The sequence below is a fragment of the Microchirus variegatus genome (genome assembly GCF_963457635.1).
Source record: "Microchirus variegatus genome assembly, chromosome: 16".
In the NCBI taxonomy this organism is placed as follows: domain Eukaryota; kingdom Metazoa; phylum Chordata; class Actinopteri; order Pleuronectiformes; family Soleidae; genus Microchirus; species Microchirus variegatus.
This window is the reverse complement of record NC_139817.1, coordinates 12,753,477-12,759,863: the sequence shown is the minus strand read 5'-3', so window position 1 is coordinate 12,759,863 and position 6,387 is coordinate 12,753,477.

Below are 6,387 nucleotides of genomic sequence, written 5' to 3'. Positions count from 1 at the left end.
TGACAGATTTTCTGTTTTTCCTTTTCAGTGAGGCATTCTAAAGATTCACTTTGACCCATCGAATGCTCACTACAGAACTACCTATACACGTAGATTTACTGCCACTATTTCAGGCCAAGGCTGCTGCTCACCCACTCAGGTCTTCGTTGTCTAAAGTGCTTCAGCAAGGAATGAGGTGGAAGAGCTGTGTGTGTCCAGAGGATTCATCGATACATCGTGTAATGCTTTCTCCCCTCTAGGTCAATGTTGCTGCGTGTGTGCTTTTGTAGTTGTTATCTCTTTATGTCTTTTATGGCATAAACACTGACCTGGACGAGGTCAGGACCAACATCTCAGACCAGAACCTGGTCCAAATGAAGTAGAATCTGAGGAACGGGTTCAGTTTACACCTAAGATCTGAATTGTTAGGTATTAATGGTTTAGGGATAGGTTTAGGGATAATATGTTGTTTATTTTGAACGTCAATACAGTGGCCCTGAGACAAATCGCTGTCCAAACCTGTGTCTGTATGCGCGTGTGTGTCTATGCACATACCCTCAGTGTCAACTGCGGCAGAAGCGTGGTTCCTCCTCTCACGAACACTTGCATCATTTTGTCAGGAGGGAAAGGGCCTGTCACTTTTTCCTCTCCTATCCTCTGACACCTCGCAGACATCTGAGGGGATGGCGGAGGGTTTGATGATGCCGCTCTTGAAAAATCGAGACCTGTCTGAATGAAATGACAGCCTGTAATTACCCATGCAAAAGACCATCCACCACGTGTCACAGTATACCTGTGTGCCCCCCCACCACCCCCCCAATGCTCTCTATCTTTCTTGACAGCAGTGTGCTGTCCTACCTGTCCACCAGATGCCCTCAGTGTGTTCCCCTTGAGTTTAACATCCCTCATTATTTAAGTGACAGTGAGGGCTTTTTCTTTTTTGTTATTTTTGGGCATATTTTTGCCCGCCCTTGTCGGGTTCTTCTGCTGTAAATTAAGCTTATCTACTCAACCTTCATGTCTGAACGCTGGTAAAACACAGGCTGTTAACTGCGCTCATAGAAATAGTATCAAAAATCATCTGACTTGTGAGAATTAAGTGATATTTAGTCAATGATTTCCATTCAATTGATTAAATTTTTTCTTTGAACACATAACACCCAATCACCACATACATTATGTCAAGGTACTTTACACAGTAAATATCATGGTTTGACATCATGAACACCAGAGAGAGAAGAAAGGAGATTATCATTGTGATGACAAGGTAATACAGTATTAGCAGCAATCAGAAAAAAAGCAATTTAAATTTTATTTTTATTATTATTATTTTTTTATCGATTTATTTATTTTTAATTTCTTGATCCATGAGGGTCAGGGGTGGGGGATAAGGGGGCTGGTGACTCATTTGTAGTTTTTTTGTATACAGAACTGAAAATGAATAAATAAAACATGAAAAAAAGAGATTAACAGTATATGAAACAGTAAAGTTCTCCTTATGCAGAGAAGCTCTTAGCAGTGTCACATACATGTAGATCTACTGTATACAGTGTTGACAATGTGTTATTCCAACGTAATAGGTACATTGACATTACAGTGAGATGAAAAGATGTTTAGTGCTGCTGTCATCGCGGCAACACCAACGGAACATCTGAACCTATCACTTTATTTGTTATTCGTAGGAAGCTATGGCTGTTTTTGTTTTGCAGATTGCCTTTCCTCAGGAAACTCACTGTAGTTTCCCAGTGTTTGTAAAACACCATTAGAAACAGCTGTCAGAGATGCTTTGGTGAGGTTTTGAAGTATACATGCACTGGGTTTTTTTTTTTTCTTTTTCTTCAGGGCAAAATATAAGAGTTTTGTCAATTACATTAAAAGATGCAAGGATACAAAAAACAAATATATATATATATATATTGCAAGCTTGAAGAAAACAGCACAGTTCTGCTCTTACACTATCTGTCAGAGACGAAATGCAGCGACTGCGTAACATGATGTCATAGCACTGGAGCAAATCAACCAACTAAATATGTGAGCTATTAGGAGATGGGTCAAAATATCCTGTCAAGGGCCAAAGTCGGTTCGGACGGCTGTCTGAGATTACATGCGCTAACCCTGACTGGAGTGTTGCGGCTTTGTCTCCGGCGAGATGCAGATTAGAAGTGACCAGTGGTACCATCAGAGAGCGGCGCCTGCCTCGTGTTTGTCAGGGAAACATGCGTCCAAGACACATCTGCAAGCAGTTGACTGGGCCTTTTCCTGCCGCTCTGTTCCTGAGAGGTCTGGAAGTGTGACACGACAACGCTGACCCTACTGTGCCCTGCCTGTCACTTAACCTTCATGTTAGATGTCAGCTCCCCTGCCGCTGCTATTCAATCGCCCCAGCCCTGACACGGCACATGCACCGCTGAAAGTTGTGACCCCGAACTTGGGGAAGAGAGTCACTGAAACCCGTTTGAATATGATCATATAGTGATTTGAAAGCTAAGAATAGTGATATAAGGGTTTGCTTTTGAATATATAAAGAACGTAAAGTAGTAATAATCAATTTCACACCCAAAGCAGTTATGATCTTCAGCGTTTGAAGCAACACTGCTCACTGTGATAAACTGTTTCAAAAAGTTTACATTTTCTTTGCCTCTGGAGCCCTAGAAACACAAGCTCACGCTGTATAAATCTGTCAGGGCTGCAGAGTTGAGCATATACAGAATCCTGATTTACACATTCCAGATGGGAGATTACATGACTCTGATGAAGCACTGGAGCATCACACACACTCTACACTGTCCAATCCACGGCCCTGCTCCCCTTTGATGGAGATTCCTCCTGCCTTGGCAGAGAATATTACTCTCTGACACACAAACAAAGGCACAAAAGAAATTGAAGTGTTGGCTTTTGGGGAGCGGGTGCGGCGCAAAACAAAGAAACACATTTGCCTATTTTGTCTGGAAACTGTATCTGGTCCTAATATAAACTTACAAGAAACAATTCCAGCACATGAAAGCCTGAGCATGTGTCACATTTTGAATATATGAAGATTCCCCATTGGTGCAACACAATAAGACATTGTTGATTATGTATTCAGACATTTCTTCACAGTTGTCTCCTGAGTGAACTTGCATAATAACTACGTGGCGAAACAAAGGACTTACACAGAGGAAGAGAGTCCTCATATCGAGACACTGCACCTTGGTTAGACCTACGCTTAAATGTGTGTGTGTGCATGTGTGGTGACGGCAGCACACTTTCCTCCCTAAGGGCTTAGACACGGGTGCATAAACAGTGATCCTATGGTGCTGGGCGGAACAATTCAGTGTCAGGGAAAAGGTCAGCTATCGCTGCACAGCTCCATCAGGTCAGAGGGAGAAAAAAAAAAAAACAGAAAGAGAAGAAAAAAGCAGGCTGAAGTGGTAAGAGCCTGAAGAATATGTTTCCAATAGACCCTCGTCAGGCTGTGTTAGCATCTGCGTCCAACACGTGCACTGCAGGGATCATGACCTTCCACTTCCCCTTCCCTTGCTCTCCCCACTGGGCAGAGAAGCCCTGCGAGGTCACCACAGAGCTGAACGGGGCACAGGGGCATACAATATAAACTGACCCCCCCCCCCCTGCTCCCCAGCAATTCCCCACTCCCCTGGACATTTTCAGAGAGAGGAAGAGCAGCGAGGTCCTACCCCATCCCTGCCAGGGTCACTGTCAGCCTGCAAAATCACACCAGCGCCTGAAACACAAAGCTGGAGGGAAGCAGAGCAAGTGAGCGCAGGGAGCAGCTTATGGCTTTTTTTTTTCCCAAATGGCTGTTCATCTGTGAAGCAGGTTGAAAGTGAAAAGAGAGGGATTTGACATGAAAGCGGCCTGCTATCACTGGAGGCATTGTGTTGATCACACCGTAGCCAGTGGCACTGTCGGCCATGATCACTACACACAAAGGGCAAATATCACTTAAACACCGACCGACCACATAGACCTTTATGCTGCTTTCACCTGCAGTAGCAGGACTCGTGTGGCATTCTCCCCTCACAGGGAAGCAAATCAAAAAGCTTCATCCAAGGTTAGCTACCCTGACACACATGGTCGGGGGGGGGGGGCATTTAACGTATAGTGTTTTTACAGCCCATTGTTGTTGCATAGTTTCCTCCCATTATGTGGTCATTCTTTGCCGCTACTACAGATGCACTTTCACTTTCAATCTCTGCCTGTTGCTGACACAGCAAAATTAAACCAAACAGGTTCAATGTTTATAAAAACTACAATAGACACTGGGACATTTATGTGCATGAAAACATTGTGAAGCTGAAACAAGTGTTTCTGAAACTTGGCAAACCACACTCTACAATGTTTTGAATTAGGATTGCATTAAGTATTTTATTGTACGTATAATATTAAATTATTTCCCTCATACAACATTGCCATTATCCTGGATTCACCTACTTTACAAGTACAGTAAATTAAAGGTGCATTATGTAATAAATCTAAAGCAGTTGGCCGTAAAATCCTCCTAATAGACTCAGGGATAATGTTCATATAACAAACTGAACTCACCAACAACAACAGTACAGCCAAAATACTTGCTTTAAACATTTTTTTATTTGCAGACTGCAAATCGTGTTTATGTTTTGAAATCATGTTTTGGCATGTGGCGCCACCTACCGCTGTCTACCAATCATTGCAGTCAGTAGAGTCTCAGCTGCTGAGCAACCACGGGTTGCCAGTCAAAACGAAAACGAAACCTAGACCTCTGTATTTTGAATTTGAATGTAGTAACCGTTTTTGGCCACATTCTTACATATGGCACCTTTAAGCAAGGCATGTCATGCTTAATAACACACTACACGTGTATCTATCATTGTATCTCAACAAAGCCTATTGACTGAAATAAAGAGAAGTAGGAGATGCGTAATTCTGTAATATGAAACTATTGTTAAAGATAAAAGGGTAAAACCAAAACATTAAAAGGATAGGACGATGAAATCCAAATGCCTTCCTGCAAAACGGTTTATAAAATAATCAATAAAATAAATCGGTCATATAAAAACAACAAATAAATGATCAATTTGCCATAACTAAGTTGAGATATTAGATATGGAGGGGAAAGCAGATTCTTCCGCTTGACAGGGGAAAAATAATTACTCCTTAGGATGAAGCGCCTCATTTAATTAGTTCTTTTATTAAGGAAATGAGGAGGGGGGAGAAAGTCTGATTGAAATACGTGGATGTGTTTTCCAATGCATGACCGTGAAAATAACAGGAGAGGGGGCTGGAGGAGGGGAAGAGGGAAAAAGAGAAAGGGGAAAAACATCCCTGGCTAATTTAAATACAGTCTTATTAGTCTAATGACCAGAGTCTGTGATCACTACTCATCACCATTAATGCCACAACTCTCCCCTGCTCTGATTGCCCAAGGCTTCGCTTTTTCCCCTTAGCCCACATTCGGCTGGGGAACCAACGCATTTCCCCTTCCGCTACACATGAATTGTGACATGAGGACACTAATGTATGTGGAAAAGGGACGGAAAGCAGGGATGTGAGACACTCTGCACTCCTCCTTTTTACGGTTAATGATATGACGTGCTGCACGGAAACCAAAAACTCCTTTTAAAAGCCATCAGCTCTGAGGCATATTTCTATTAAGAACACTCCTAAATGTTATAATAGGTGGCTCTAACGAGCTTTGGCCTCGGTCTCCAATCTGCTTCTCCCTAAACTACCATATTGGCCGCATGCTGATGCTTATCAAAATGATGAATGCAGCATTAAGTTCAAATGAGTTGGAAGATTGGAAAAGGGGGGGAAAGTCGTGTTTACCGTTGCATGGTTTGGCCCCGTTTTCTGCTTCACGTTGCACAGAGACTGCTTATTATTATTTTTAACCACATGTTTTCAGGGACAACAATGATGTGATAAGACTAAAATACAAAAAAACAAGAAGAAGGCCAATGCTTTGTGAAATTGAGGAGACAAATCCTTTTAGAGAGAGAGAGAGAGACGAACAGAGAAACAATGATATTAGTTTGAAAAAGAGATCCTGGCTGACATTTGCAGATTAGAGCACTCAACTTAGATTCACTCCACTTTCAAAAATACTGTTTTTTGACCTTGTACAAAATGCTAACACTATTTTTTATCCCAGAGTAGCCCTAATAGGTCGGATTTCTTTTGTTATTCAAATCTTGTCTTTTCATGGGCACAAATTTACTGCTGCAGTATTATGAAATACATTCCTCATGGCATTGCCTGCTTTATTATTGTCTTACTAACAGCTTTATGACCCATAACAGCAACTATGAAAGAGGCGTCGTCAAGGGCAAACCCTCCATGAAAAAAAAAACTTTTAATGTTATAACTGAAAATGGGGTTTGAAGCCATGTTTTCTAAATGATTGCCAACATGTCAACTCTATCAGCAGCA